General features: G+C 37.6%; 1 protein-coding gene across 6 annotated transcripts in view; it reads right to left on the minus strand.

Moving 5' to 3' along the window:
- The window catches only part of YAF2 (YY1 associated factor 2), an 82,198-nt gene that overhangs the window by 16,181 nt on the left and 50,835 nt on the right, over positions 1-15,182 (minus strand). For 2 of the 6 annotated variants that reach the window (XR_013556780.2, XM_078449944.2), the window contains one exon: positions 1,973-2,283. The exons of the other annotated variants lie outside the window; for them this stretch is intronic. The gene's annotated coding sequence lies outside the window, so the exon portion shown is untranslated. Of the gene's footprint in view, positions 1-1,972; positions 2,284-15,182 lie in introns of those variants that run through there. 6 annotated transcript variants of the gene reach the window in all.

Genomic DNA, 15,182 nt, shown 5'->3' on the forward strand with positions numbered 1-15,182 from the left:
GCCACCCAGGCACCCCTAATTTTTTTAATGTTTATTTTTGACAGAGAGAGAGAGAGAGAGAGAGAGAGAGCGCGCGCGAGTGGGGAAGGGGCAGAGAAAGAGGGAGACACAGAATCTGAAGCAGCTCCAGGCTGCTTTAGTGTCCTCTGAGCTGTCAGCACAGTTCCCTAGTCGAGGCTCAAACTCACCAATTGAGAGACCATGACCTGAACCCAAGTTGGACGCTTTAACTGACTGAGCTACCCAGGAGCCCCAACATGGGTCTTTTTAAAAAACATCCTTTAAGGGGCACCTTAAAGGTGATCGAGTGTCTGACTCTTGATTTTGGCTCAGGCCATGATCTTACAGTTCGTGAGATCGATTCCCGCACTTGGCTCTGGGCTGACAGTGTGGAGCCTGGCTAGGATTCTCTCTCCACTCCCTCCCTTTCTGCCTCGCCCCATTCATGAGCACTTGCTCTGTCTCTCTCTCAAAATAAATAAATACAGTTAAAAAAATAAAAATAAAAAATACTTTAAGTCATTTCATGAATAATGTACAGAAGTAATAAAATTCAATCAATGTTAAAAATTTTACTAAGACTTGAAAAACATACTAAACCCAAATTTCTATTCTGTAATAATGTGGTTTTAAAGGTATACAGACCTGAAATAGGTAAAGATTTATAGATTTATTTATTTATTTATTTATTTATTTATTAAAGAAAAGCAGACTGCCATGTGCAGTGCCTCATGTGGATGTTTCTGGAGTTTTGGAAGCTTGACTACCCTATGTTCTCCTACAAATGGACCTTGAAAGCTTGTTTGGAGGTTCTAGCAGGGGAGTGCAGCTACTCGTATACGCTTGGCCAAATGGTCCTCCTCTATCTGGAAGGTCTTCCTCTTCAAAGAAGTGCGCAGCTTCGGGAGGGACACATATGGGGCGGTGAGGGAGGAAGGGGACACCCACCTAGTCAGCCAGATCAGCCAAATCAACCCTAGCGATCAATGGGGTGACAGATGTCACAGCCAGATCTCCCTCATATCCATAGATGAAGTTTTTTTTAATTTGACTAACTCCTCATCAGCTACTAGGCCTAGTCTTAGGACTATACTTACCTTGTAATACTGATTTCATGATTTCAAACACACCTCTACTAGATTTTGGCTTATCTTTGCTTCCACTTCTTGCACTGGCATTATCAGAACATTTTACTTTGAAAACTGTGATGGCTCGTAATTTTTTGAAGAGAGGACAACCATTTTCTTTGCTCCAAAATTATGTTTTCATTTTTAGACTAGGTATACGTGCCTATCCTTCAGAATCTACTTATGAATCATATCACGTAAATTTTGATGCCAAATATCAGAGAAGATGAAAGAATACAATCACATGTCTTTACAGCAAAACAAAATGGCTCAGGTTCATTGTTGCAAAATATTGCACGATAAAATCCTTTCTGTTGAATGACTACTCACGTGAGAAACCCTGTTTCCTTTTTGTCCTTAAAAATAAAACGTTCTGTACTGTTTCTTGGGTTTGTGGAAAAATTCATATAGTATATTATCATTTGAAGACTTATCAGAGAGCTCTAGCACCATGTAGCCTATAAAGGGTTAACAAGCACAAAAGGATATAAATCACTCAGTGTGAACTCCCTGGATTTCTCAGATTTCTCCTGTAGTCTGGGGGAGCATTCTGCAGCCTGCTCAAAGACTCTTTCTCTCCCAGGCTTTCTGAAGTAGATCTTTTTTTTTTCTTTTTTTTTTTTTTTATAAATCCGTTTTTGAGATTTTGTGATGGAGAATAAGAAGGAAATTAGAAAGACACTAATGAGAGAGGTTTTGTTTTGTTGGGTTGTGGGGGTTGAAGAGGTTTTGAGAACTGTAGGTTGGGAGCAAAACTATTATGTGAGGACAGAGGTGGAAGAGGGAAAATGATAACTAAAAAAATGTTGCTAGGGCTCTCTTTTCACAGTTTCAAGAAACACAAATAAAGGATTTGCTACTTTATTTTACAATTGTAAAACAAACAAACAAACAAAAAAGAATGAGCTAATCTGCAAAATAATTAGCTTTAGTGGTTTTCCTTCCATGCATGGTCTATTTGTTGCACAGAACCCATTTATGTAACATGTTATTTTAGATTTTTTTAATGATAAAATATTTTTAAAAGAAATGTGCATCAAGTGTTTGTGGAGCCCCTGCAGCACTTCTGCAGAATCCTGGTCTTCTACACTCCTCTGTAATGCTGTTGATCCTTCCATGGCTGTGTTCTATCTCCCCAGCAACTGGATTCTTATCCCTACATGAGAAGAGATCAGTAATCTCACTTATTTTTGTATCCCCAGCACTAGTACAGATCTTGTATCTCGATATTAATGATCATTAAAAATACCAGTTAAACATGATGCATAATAAATACAACTATTAAACAATCATATGGACACTGATTTGATGAGGTGCCAACTTTTGAGAATTCACTTTCTTGAAAAATTTGCTGTTGTCATCTTCTGAGCAATTTACTTCTTTTTCATGAAAATGGAATGAAGGGTTTAATGTACATGTCTGCTTTCTATAAAAATGTATTACTAAATCAAAAAATTAAAAAAAAAGTGGTTTTCTCCACCTTCAAAATATGAAATAATCTACGCTAATACTAGCACTATTTGACTTACCAGCAAAATTCAAATATTACTGATAGTAATGATATTCAAACTCTTTGTTATTGTTTTTCCAGAAGAATCATATGCTAACAAAATTTTACAAGGAATGTCAATATATTAAACTAAAACAAAAACAAAACCTAACTTCTATTTGAAATTGCTGTGGAGACTCCTGAACCCACATCTACTCAGTGCTCATCCTCCAACTTCCCAGTTATCCCTGAAGTATGGCTGTGAGAAATACTAGTCAAAAACCACTGGTACAAGGTATTCACACTATACCACTTAAATTTACACCTCAGGTACTACATACTCTTTCTTCTTGTCACTTGCCTCAGTGTGCTTACAAAATGCAAGGAACAATAGTCTTCATCATTTCAAGAATCTGAGTATTCTGAAGAGTTTTTACTTTAACGTCTATATTTAATTTTCAACATCAAACACTTCTCCAAAACCCTGAACACATTTTTCCCTACTAAACTCCTGGGAAGTAGCAGCAGGGGAGACTTGATTCTTTGGCAGCTACTAAGAAGGTCTTGGTAAGGAGAGACAAAATAAATGACTACATCAGCTTTTAGAAAAACTAGGTTAGAGTGTTCAAGCAATTAAATCTGACAAACCCCTCAAACCAATAACCACCACCACAGTTCCCTTAATCTGAAAGACTAAAGACACTCTCTAGAGTTCAAACAGGTCCTCCTCACTTTTCCTTCTCCTCAGGCAAACAACTATCAAGTCTTTTCAATTTTTCTTTCGCATTATTGGAATGGCTTCCCCTTACCATTCTCATGACTACCACTCTCACCCAACCCAACCGCAGCCTTCTATATTATCTACTTGATGGACTTTTGTCTTCTCCCCTCCAATCCAAGATTACTCTTCCTTACATTCATTTATTTAACAAATTTTTATTAAACTGTTCAAATCACTGTTCTGAGCACTGAATTTACTTTTACTGTGTGCCATGTTATCATGGGGTGACCTTGATTCTTATTTCAGAGAGAATAGAAGCTATTTGATGAAATCTCCACAATCTCCTATCTGTGCCCATATCCTCTAACTTCCCTATCCGTATTACCAATCACAGTCATGCCTCTATTTCTTATCCCTTCTCCAGGACATCATTCCTGCTACTGACCTCCTTTCTTTCCTGCTTCAGTGATACTTCCTTCTGTAAATAGGTTATCCCTGTCAACATACAAACACAAAACAGTAGCTCTTACCTTAAAAAAAGGAAAGGAAAAACAACTCTTCCCCTAAGTCCACATACCTTTTTAGCTACTGCCCCATTTCTCTGTTCTCCTTTCTACTATAAGCATCAAATGGTTTGTCTATAGTCACTTTCAACACCTCTTTCCTCCATCCTCTGAACGTGCTCACCTCCATCAGGCTCTTGTCCCTACCATTTTACTAACACCATTACTTTCAAGATCACCAACAATCACTTTACCATATCCACTGGTCAACTGTAGTTCATTCCTTGCTCAGTCTTTTCAAAAGCAGCATTTGACTGAGTTTATCACTCCTTTATTTCGGGTAAAACTTTCTTCACAAGCTTCCAGAATGCCACACAATTTTTCTCCTGCATCACTGGCTACTCTTTCCCAGTCTCAATTATTGGTTCTTTTCCTTCTTTTACAATTTCTAAAATTTGGAGTGCATCAGGACTCAGTCTTCAGGTATCTCTTCTATCTACGTTAACCCTCAACGACAGTGCTACTCATGGTGTGGTCCACTAACCAAACCAAGGTATTAGCACTGAGGAGACTAGTACAGATGCAGATTTGCAGACCTTGCCCAAGAACCACAGATATTTTTTATGCACACAAAACTCAAGAAGTGCTATTCAGGGTGACCTCATTCAGTCCTTGCCTTAAATATCATCTGTACGATAGTTCTCAGCCCAGGCTCCACATTAGAATTAATTTACAATACTTTTTAAAAATAACTATGCCTGGGGGGGAAGTTAAATATTGTTAAATTTTACAAGTAGAATAAGATTTGTAAAAATGAACAGATAACTTAAGAAAAAACTAAATTTTTTTTAACTGAAACTACTACATTGAACATTAATTTTAATAATCAAAGTAGTCCCTGAATAATCTTTTCTGGGCATAAGAGCTTTCCCCAAGGACACACACACACACACACACACACACACACACACACGTGCACACACACACAAAACCCCTCATGTTGAAACATGAAAAAATTGTGATCGATTCCACCCTAAGATATTTACCCAGAGAAGGAAATATATATCCATACAAAGACTTCTATATGAATGTTCACAGCAGCTTTATTTGTAATGGCCAAAAACTGAAAACAAACCAAATGTCCACCAAGAGATGAATAAAGAAATTACGGTACATTCATATAATGAAATACTGCTCAACAACAGAAAGGAATGAACTGACACACTCAACAACACAGCTGAATATCAAAACAATTATGCTTAAAGAGGCCGTAGAAGACTATATACACTGTTGTGACTCCATCTATGAAATTCTAGAATATGCAAACTAATCTATAGAGAAAGCAAATCAATAGTTGCCTAGCAACTGAGGATGGGAAAGAGGTAGGCACAGGAGGGAAGAATTAAAAAGGGGTACAAAGAAATTTCTGGTGATGATGGATATGTTCACTATCTTAACTGTGGTGATGGTTTCACAAGTATATTCGTATGTCAAAACTTATCAAATCGTACACTTTAATTGTGTGCAGTATACTGTATGTCAGTTATACCTCAATAAAAGCGGTTTTTAAAAATGTTTAACCTAACTGGTAATCAAATTAAAAAATGCCCCAATCCTGAGATAAATCAATGCATCCAAGGTTGAGAACTGATCTATACAACTCCAAAATTTGTATCACCAACCCCAATGTCTCCCCTAAACCCTAGACTTACATAACCAACTGCCTATTTAACATCTTCACTTCAATGTCTAGTAGCAACTCAAAATAACTTAGCTTATTCAAAACTACTTCTAATTCGTTCCTTCTTCCACTCTTCCAGTCTCTCACAGTCTTCCTATCTTGGTAAATAAACTCCATTTTTCCAGTTGCTCAGACCAAACACATGGTAGCAGTCTTCATTCTCCACTTTCTCTCACACTCACATCTAATTTACCAGCAAATGCTTTCTACTCTACCTTCAAAATAGATAAGAGAATTGGATTTCTCACCAACCCCACTGATGCCACTTGCCCCTTGTATTGCCACTTGCCCCTGATTCTTCAACTGCTTTGCTATAGACTATTCTCTCACAAAGCAGCCAGGTGATCATTCCAGATATAAATCAAATTATATCACTCAAATTATATCACTCCTCTGCTTAAAACCATTCATTGGGTTCCTCTTCCCCATCTAAACCCCTTCCCCCCTTGTTACACTCTGGCAACCAGAGTATATGGCAATTGAAAATAAAATCCAAAATTCTTGCTCTAGTCTGAAACCCTACATGATTCAGTCTCTCCCTCCACCTCATCTTCTTTAATCTCCCCTCCGGAAACCTCTATTCCTGTGTCTCAGTTGGCTTGGGGTGCCACAACAAATACTGTAGACCATGTGGGTTAAACAACAGAAATTTATTTTCTCACAGTTCTGGAGGCTACAAAGTCCAAAATCAAGGTCCAGCAGGGTATGGCTTCTGGTGAGTGCTTTCCTTCTGGTTCGCAGAGAGCCTCTTTCTCACTGTATCCTCACATAGTAGAGAAAGACAGAGATCACCCTTTTCCTCTTCTTATAAAGTCACTAATTCTATCACACCTTTCACCAATCTTTATGAACTCATTTAACCTGATTTACCTCCTAAAAGCCCTATCTCCAAATATAGCATACTGGGGATTAAGACTTCAACATATAAATTTAGGGGGAGGGGACACAATTTAGTCCATAATATCCAACCTCAATGGCCTTCTACTCCTGCCTGAGGATTTCCCCTACTTATTATTCCCCTCTGCCTATTCACTCCCTCACTTCTTCCAGGTCTCTGCTCAAATGCCAGCTGGCAGTTAAGTCTTTCCTAACCTGAAATAAAATAACACTCTCCCCTCCAACTCTGCTCCCCACTCTGCCCATTACTCTGTCTCTCTCTGTATGCTTTCTTTTCTTCAAAGCACTTGTTTCTACTTACCATGTTATATATTATTAGCTTATTGCCTGTCTTCCTCTACCAGAAAGGAATATAAGCTCGCTATCACCCCCATAATTATAAACGGGGACATTTTCCTGTTTCATCTGGTTCACTGCTGTTTGCCCTGTGCCTGCAGAATTTAAAAAAAAAAAAAAGAAAGAAAGAAAGAAAAAAAAAAATCCAATGTGTTTTTAATGGATAGGTGAATGTTAAACCCTCCTACTAAAAAATTTCCAGGGACCCTAAGTGATCCTAAGGCAGTTTTTACAAGCCTGGCTATACATTAGCATCACAAGGAGTCTAATAAAAATTACAATACTTGGGCCCCACCTAGACCAATGGAATTAACACCCTCAGGAGTTAAACCTGGTATTTTTCAAAGCTTCTGAGTTGGTCATACTGTCACTGGCCTACAGAATAAGATCAAAGTGCTGGCTGGCTACGTTGTCAGATCTCTCCAAATCAGACTCCAGAATTTGGATCTGTCCAGTAAAGCAAGTTACTACATTTCGAATTGTACTTTCCTAATGCATCCTGGATCCCATCTTTTCCAAACAGCCTTAACTACTCTGGTCTATATACATCTCTCCCCTCTCTGAAACCCGATAGCACATGTAGACTATGTCAGATTATCATATTAAATACACATATAACTATATAATGAAATATAATTTATTCCCATTTTTAAACTTACATTTTTTTAGCCCCCACAAGTGCCATGGACATACTGAACACATGCTGAATGAACAGTTTCTTCATAAAATTATCTCCTTTTCAATTTATATGAAACCAGAGAAAGGGTACATACTCAAACCCTCCTGTTAAGAACCACTTAGGGGCTCCTGGGTGGCTTGGTCGGTTAAGTGTCTGACTTCAGCTTAGATCATGACTTCACGGTTTCTAAGTCATGGCTTCATGACTTCTGTGCTTGACAGCTCAGAGCCTAGGGCTTGCTTTGGATTCTGTGTCTCCCTCTCTCTCTGCTCCTCCCCCGTTCATGGTCTCTTTCTCTCTCAAAAATGAATAAATGTTAAAAAAAAAAAAAAAGAACCACTTAAATTACCAGTTATAAAATAAGTAAGTCACAGGGATGAAAAGCATAGCATAGGGAATATAGTCAATAATATCCTAATAACTACGTGACAGATGGTAACTACACTTAGGGTGGTTAGCATTTCCTAATGTACATAATTGCTGAATCACTATGTTGTAAAGCTGACACTAATGTCAACTATTTATCAATTAAAAACAATTTTTTAAAACAATCAGGATTCTTAACCCTGACCACACATTGTAATCTTCTGATGAGCTCTTAAAGCAAGGGGCCTGACTTTTAGGGGCTCTGATTTATTTAGCCTGGGTTAGAGCCCAGGTATCCTTTTTTGGCTCATTTTTCCAGTTTCCAAGGTGATGCCAACGTGTAGGAAAGGTTGAAAACCAATGACTAAAAACATCAAATCTAGATGCTCTTCTTTTTCTAAATAAAGACACTGGCAATATTAAAAGATGTTATTTGATTTTAAAGTCTGTAGAAAACATCACTCATATTTTCCAAGCCTTTATGATATGAACTTACATGTCCATATATATGATATGATATGGATAGCACACTTATTGATCAAAATAGGTCTATTTTTAGCTAAAACAAATCTTACCTGGAAATTAATTTTCTTTTATTTATGGTTGACTTTCCATTCTTGCAACCTATATTTATGGAGGACTTATTGGTACAAGCTATTTTTCCTAAGTTTCTCTCTTTTCCTTCATTCATTTACTCATTCATGAAAATGGCAGGCAATTATTGTGTCAGGCAGTCTTCTGAGTTGGTTCCCAATAAGCCCTACCTCCTGGTATTCATGCTCTTGTCTAATCCCCTCGCTGTCAGTAGGCTGGATCTAATAAAGTGCTTCTAACAAACAGAGATAACAAAATTAATCGATGCTACTTCCAAAATCAGGTTACTAGAAGACTCCAGCTTCCATCTTGCTCACACTCTCCTGCCATGTTGTGGACTCTCTACAGAGTGGCTCACATGACAAAGAACAGTGGAAGCCTCTGGTCAACAGAGGAACTGAGGCCTGCCAACAGGCTGGAAGTAATTCCTCCCCCAAGCATGCTTTGAGATGCCTGCGGCCTGTGAGAGACCCTGAATCAGAGGACCCACGTGAGTTACACCCAGATTCCTGACTGGCAGAAACTGTGAGGTAGTTAATACTTGTTGTTTTAAGCAGCTAAGTTTTGAGGGAATTTGTTATGTTCCAACAGATAACTAATATATGTATTGACACCTACTAACATTCCAAGTAACAAGATGCCATATGTTACAGAAAATCTAGTGTCTATCCTGGAGGAAGGTTTCTTTGATACACCACTGAAACTTTACGTATTACAAAGAAGTTATGGTACTGACTTAGCTCACCACTGGACTACAACAAATTAGCCATCAGATTATAGCACCTTTAGTGTGGGACAAGCTGTCCCAGGCTTCAAGTTACTGAAGTAAATGCTTGATATGTCCTTCACTTAATGTCTTCATACAGCTGTTCTAGTTGGTATTTCTTTGCTCCTCTGTAGTGTTCACCTTTATTTTGTGCTGTCAGTTATTCCTGTTGCACAGTTTACTGTGTCTTGTCTCTCCTTATTCCTTTGCCCTACTGCCTTTCCTCTGCTTCTTGGTCCAGTGTGGGTTAAGACACTGATTTTCAAAGTCATCATCAGACAGTAGTACTGGTTCCTTTCATTTTACCTCTCCTTTACTTTTACCACCCAGACCTGTTACTTCCTGTGTTCTTAGAACAGCTTAGCACAACATTCCAAAGCATGGTCTGTGTACCACTAGTGGGCCCTATCAGTCAATCAAGTAAAAGCACTCTGGTATAATCACAAATTTAAAAAGATCAATTATGATTTTTCACAGAAATTCTGTTATTTTGTAAAAATCCAAACTCATAAAAGTAGAGATGAAAATAATTCCAGAAATGCCAAAATTCAGAATAATGATGTAAAGTAAACACTGAGCGAGAGATTTCAACAGAACACAGAATGTCAATCAGAGTGATTAGGGCAGGTGAATCTGCAAGTGTTAATGTGTGCACTAGTACCTGGAAAATTAAAGTGTACTGATAAATATCTAAAAACTGGTTTTAATAAACCAGCATTCTTTTGCCTCTAGTGACAATATAATCCTTTGTCAAAAAGTGCCACGAAGTATCAAAGCTTTTGAATAATTTTCGTAATTACTGGCAAACCAAATAAGTTTTTACAAAACAAAAACAAAATACAGTCTTCAGTGTAAAACTGATTCATTCTGTCACTAAAAACAGAGAAGTCTAAAACCACAAAGGCATCATTCATAGCTGTACTTATAATAGCAAAAACATTATAAAGAGAAGCTTTAAAAAACACATTCACAAAGTTGATGACATGTTTGAAGAGAAAGCATAAGGCACAAAATCCTTTTAATAAATGGTAGAGCTGGGCAATGTATAGTAGTAATAGCATATAATGTAGAAGAGTTAATACTATTACATGTTCACACTAGATTTTTTGCTTTACAGTTAGAACCACAAATATGAAAAAATATCAATCAGTTCTTGTTATATCACAGACAATCTATCTGATAGAGAAGTGATCAACGACTGATTTATAATTGATATCCCAACCTACAGAAAAGGTACCGCCAGTAGAGTGAAACTATATTAAAAACTGTGAACTATGCACAAGGTGGGCTGGGATCAGTACTGACAGAATACCAGCTATTTGTGTAGGTATGCAGTTTTTATAAAAGAGGTTATAATTACTTGCCTAATCCATATGTTGCTTTAGACCTCAATGTATATAGCTAGCAATCAAAAATACACCTCCCAACTTTGATTCATTATTATCAGAATGGTCATAATATCTTTTCTACACAAAGAAAACACTGAATATATTTTCTACCTTAATATATACTGTTGCAGGAAAAAGTGTTTACATTTCTTCAAGACACTAATAACATCTGAAATGATCATTTCTGCGATTTCTAACACTTGCTCAAGTAGTATGCATATCTGAGCAGTATGTTTAGCATCTTGAATAGCATGAATATGTTGACTTAGGGTACAATACAAAAAAAGTTAATTTTAGTTTAAGAAAAAGCCAGATATCCAAGAGATTGACTTTCCCACTAAGATTAACCAGAAAACTAATTAATATTGCATTTGTCACTGCCTCAATCTGAAATATTCAAACTCTCAACATTGTAGGGAGTCAAGGTTCATCAAGAATCTGAGAGTAAAAAAAACAGCTAAGAAATTATCTATAATTTAGGGTCATATTCAATCTGAATATCTAGAATTATCTGAATAAGCCATTACTTGTTACCATTTCAGCAAATTATAATTTTAAGTTAGCAGAACTTAAGGGCAGGAAAATAACCATAAAATTTGGAGAACCTGATTTATAGTTCAAGTCCATGAGCTCTATAAAAACTTAGTAAACAATATCTTTCACAGATGTGACTTATTATAAATAACTATTTTTTAAAATACTACTTTTAATTACTTTAAGTTTATTTTTTTAATGTTTTATTCATTTATTTTGAGACGGAGTGGCAAAGAGAGAGGGAGAAAGAGAGTCCCAAGCAGGCTCTGCACTGTCAGTGCAGAGCCCTACAGGGGCTCAGTCTCATGAACTCCAAGACCATGACCTGAGCCAAAATCAAAGGAAGGACCCTTAACCAACTGAGCCACCCAGCACACCTTATTTTTATGTCTTATTTTCAGAGAGAGCAGGAGCAGGGGAGAGGGGCAGAGAAAGAAAGAGAGAAAGAGAAAGAGAGAGAGAGAGAGAGAGAGAGAGAGAGAGAGAGAGAGAAAATCTTAAGCAGGCTCCATGCTCAGCACAGAGTCTGACATGGGGCTCGATCCCATGACCCTGGGATCATGACCCGAGCCGAAATCAAGAATCGGATGCTCAACCAGATGACACCCAGTACCCCTAAGTTTTTTTTAATTTACATGACGTTGTGGTATGCTTATATATCCTCTGTGTTCCAAGGATACTTTAAAATTGAGATTCAATGGCATAATGTTTAAGAGCCTGGTTCTGAAATAAGTCTGCCTAGAGTGCAATCCTGCTCTGATACTTAAAATCTCATTTGTCTGTGAGAAGCAATATTGTGAGGAGTGAAAGTTGTGAACATGAAAACATCTTAACACATTGTGTTATACATAATAAGCATTAAAGATTAATAATAAACTATTATTTATTTTTGAAGTTTTTCAGATAATTGAATATATGAAAAAGCTGAAAGCTACTAATTTGTGAAGATAACACTAAAATTTGATTTAGAAATGCATTCTTATAAGAGTTTGTCTCTCTGTCATTCTGTAATATCTATTTTTTTAGCCTCATGGTTTTACATATAACTATCTTTTTTTTTTTATTTATTAGCATGTCTGAGAAACTTTCTAGAAGATGTTGATTTGTCAAGATTTTTGTAAAATCTCAAAATAATTTGCAAACTTGATTTTCATATACATTTATTATCAAGTATGAATGTGCCATCTTTAGTTTTAAGGCAGTTTTCTAACGAATAGAAAACTCGTTACAAAAGAAATTGTTACAAAAAATTGTTACCAAAGAAATGAGAGTTATAAGTACAGACAATAACATTTGTTTATCTTTCTGTATACTTCCTTTAGAAATTCACAGGATTTTAATGTTAATTATCTCAGAACCCCACCCAATCACACATATAATAATGAAAGCATTGCAAATGCTGTTAATTAATAAGCACCCAAACCATTATGAATCAATTACTCCAGCACCAAATTTGATACCCAGTGGGTGTTCAATAAACATTTGTTGAATTGAAATGAATTGACACAACAAACTTGAATTGAGCCTCCTGTGGTTGTTCATTTCTCTTCACAATCTGCATTTTATAAAGAAAGCAACAAATTTACTAAGGGAAGTCAATGTCATTTAATTGACAGAGTCTAGCTTAGCCAGTCATGATTAAAGAGGATGGTATTTTCTTGTATTATTGAAATTACACATAAACCCCTTACAAAGGGATTCTGATGTATGTAAAGTATTTCAGCTAGGATTCACCAAGTATTATGATAGTCCCATCCTTACTTTTGCTATTTTTTTTTCACAATTTTATTTTTTTAAATTGACACCCAAATTAGTCAGCATATAGTCCAACAATGATTGTAGGAGTAGATTCCTTAGTGCCCCTTACCCATTTAGCCCATCACCCCCCACACCCCCTCTAGTAACCCTCAGTTTGTTCTCTATATTTGAGTCTCCTATGTTTTGTCCCCTTCCTTGTTTTTATATTATTTTTGTTTCCCTTCCCTTATGTTCATCTGTTTTGTCTCTTAAAGTGCTCATATGAGTGAAGTCATATGGTATTTTTCTCTAATTTCACTTAGCAAAATACCCTCCAGTTCCATCCATGTAGTTGCAAATGGCAAGATTTCATTCTTTTTGATTGCCAAGTAATACTCCATTGTGTGTGTATGTGTATATATATACATATACGCACACCACATCTTTATCCATTCCTGTATCGATGGACATTTGGGCTCTTTCCATACTTTGGCTATTGTTGATAGTGCTGCTATAAACATGGGGGTGCATGTGTCCCTTTGAAACAGCACACCTGTATCCCATGGATAAATGCCTAGTAGTGTAATTGCTGGGTCGTAGGGTAGTTCTATTTTTAGTTTTTTGAGGAATCTCCATACTGTCTTCCAGAGTGGCCGCATCATACTGTTTTCCAGCTTGCATTCCCATGTAACATCTATTTTTTTAATGTTTATTTTTGAGAGAGAGAGAGAGAGCGACAAGAGTGTGAATGGGAGGGGGAGGGGCAGAAAGAGAGGGAGACACAGAATCTGAAGCAGGCTCCAGGCTCTGAGCTGTCAGCAGCTGTCAGCTGTGTGATGCTGGGCTTGATCTCACAAACCACAAGATCATGACCTGGGCCAACATCAGATGCTTAACCGACTGAGCCACCAAGGTGCCCTATATTGTCATTTTGAAATAAAATGGGACTCTGAAGTCCCAATTTGGAAAAAACTAAAAGCTACTTGGCTTATTTCATCTTTGTTTTGCTCAATTCTAGAGTAGAGATAGACAACTAGTACTAGCCTTGAAGATGACCCTGATGAGCCTCGTTATCTCTTGGCATTAACCCCTTTCCTCCCACACTCAACAGTGCTGATGTGTGCATCCAGAAGGATACTGCAGAAATCACTAAGTGGGATTTTTGAGGCTAGGTCATAAAATTTCACAGTGACTTCCATCTTGTTCACTCTTGGATCACTCAGTGTGGGAGAAGCCAACTGTTATGTCATCAGGACACTGAAGCAGGCCTACGGGGAAGTGCAAATAGCAAGGAACTAAGGCTTTCTGCCAACAACAGCCAGTGTGACAAGCCATCTTGGAAGCAGATGCTGCAGCTGAGTCAAGCCTTCAGATGCGGCAGCCTCATTTGACATCTTAATTGCAACCTCATGATAAATCCTGAGCCCAGAACTATTAAGCTAAGCTGCTCCAAATTCTTGACTCACAGAAACTGTGAGCAAATCTTTTGGGATGGTTTGTTAAACAGAAATATATAATAAATCTGTTTGCCAAAAATCCATGTGAAAAGAGTGGTTTCTGGTATGGGAAGGAGGAGCACAGATGAGACAAACAGGGAGCAGAATGGGAGTACAGGTAATTAAAAAGTGAATAGAATAGGGACACCTGGGTGGCTCTGTCAGTTAAGCGTCGAACTTCAGCTCAGGTCATGATCTTGCAGTTCTTGAGTTCAAGCTCTGCATCAAGTTCTTGTGCTGACAGCTCAGAGCCTGGACCTTGCTTCATACTCTATGTCTTCTCTCTCTCTACCCCTGCCCTGCTTGTGCTCTGTCTCTCTCTCAAATAAACATTAAAAAGAAAAAAAAAAAGTAATATATCAATGCAAAGTGTTCAAAGTGTTTTTGGCTTTCATTTCTAGGTTTCTTTTTGTTTTGTATTTTGAGAGAGTGAGAGAAGAGAGAGAGAATCCCAAGCAGGCTCTGCACTGTCAGCACAGAGCCTGACGTGGGGCTCAAACTCACGAACCATGAGATCATGACCTGAGCTGAAATCCAGAGTCAGCCGCTTAACCAACTGAGCCACCCAGGTGCCTCTATTTCCAGGTTTCTAAGATGATTTTGTTTTAACTTTTTTTTAGTTTATTTATTTTGAGAGAGACAGAGAGCACAGCAGGGGAGGGGCAGAGAGAAGGAGAGACAGAATCCCAAGCAGGCTCCGCGATGTAAGCACAGAGCCTCATGCGGGCTTGAACTCACAAACCTGGAGATCATGACTTGAGCTGAGATCAAGAGTCAGACACTTAACTGACTGAGCCACCCAGGCGCC

This window comes from Panthera onca, chromosome B4 (genome assembly GCF_046562875.1).
Source record: "Panthera onca isolate mPanOnc1 chromosome B4, mPanOnc1 haplotype 2, whole genome shotgun sequence".
NCBI classification, from domain to species: domain Eukaryota; kingdom Metazoa; phylum Chordata; class Mammalia; order Carnivora; family Felidae; genus Panthera; species Panthera onca.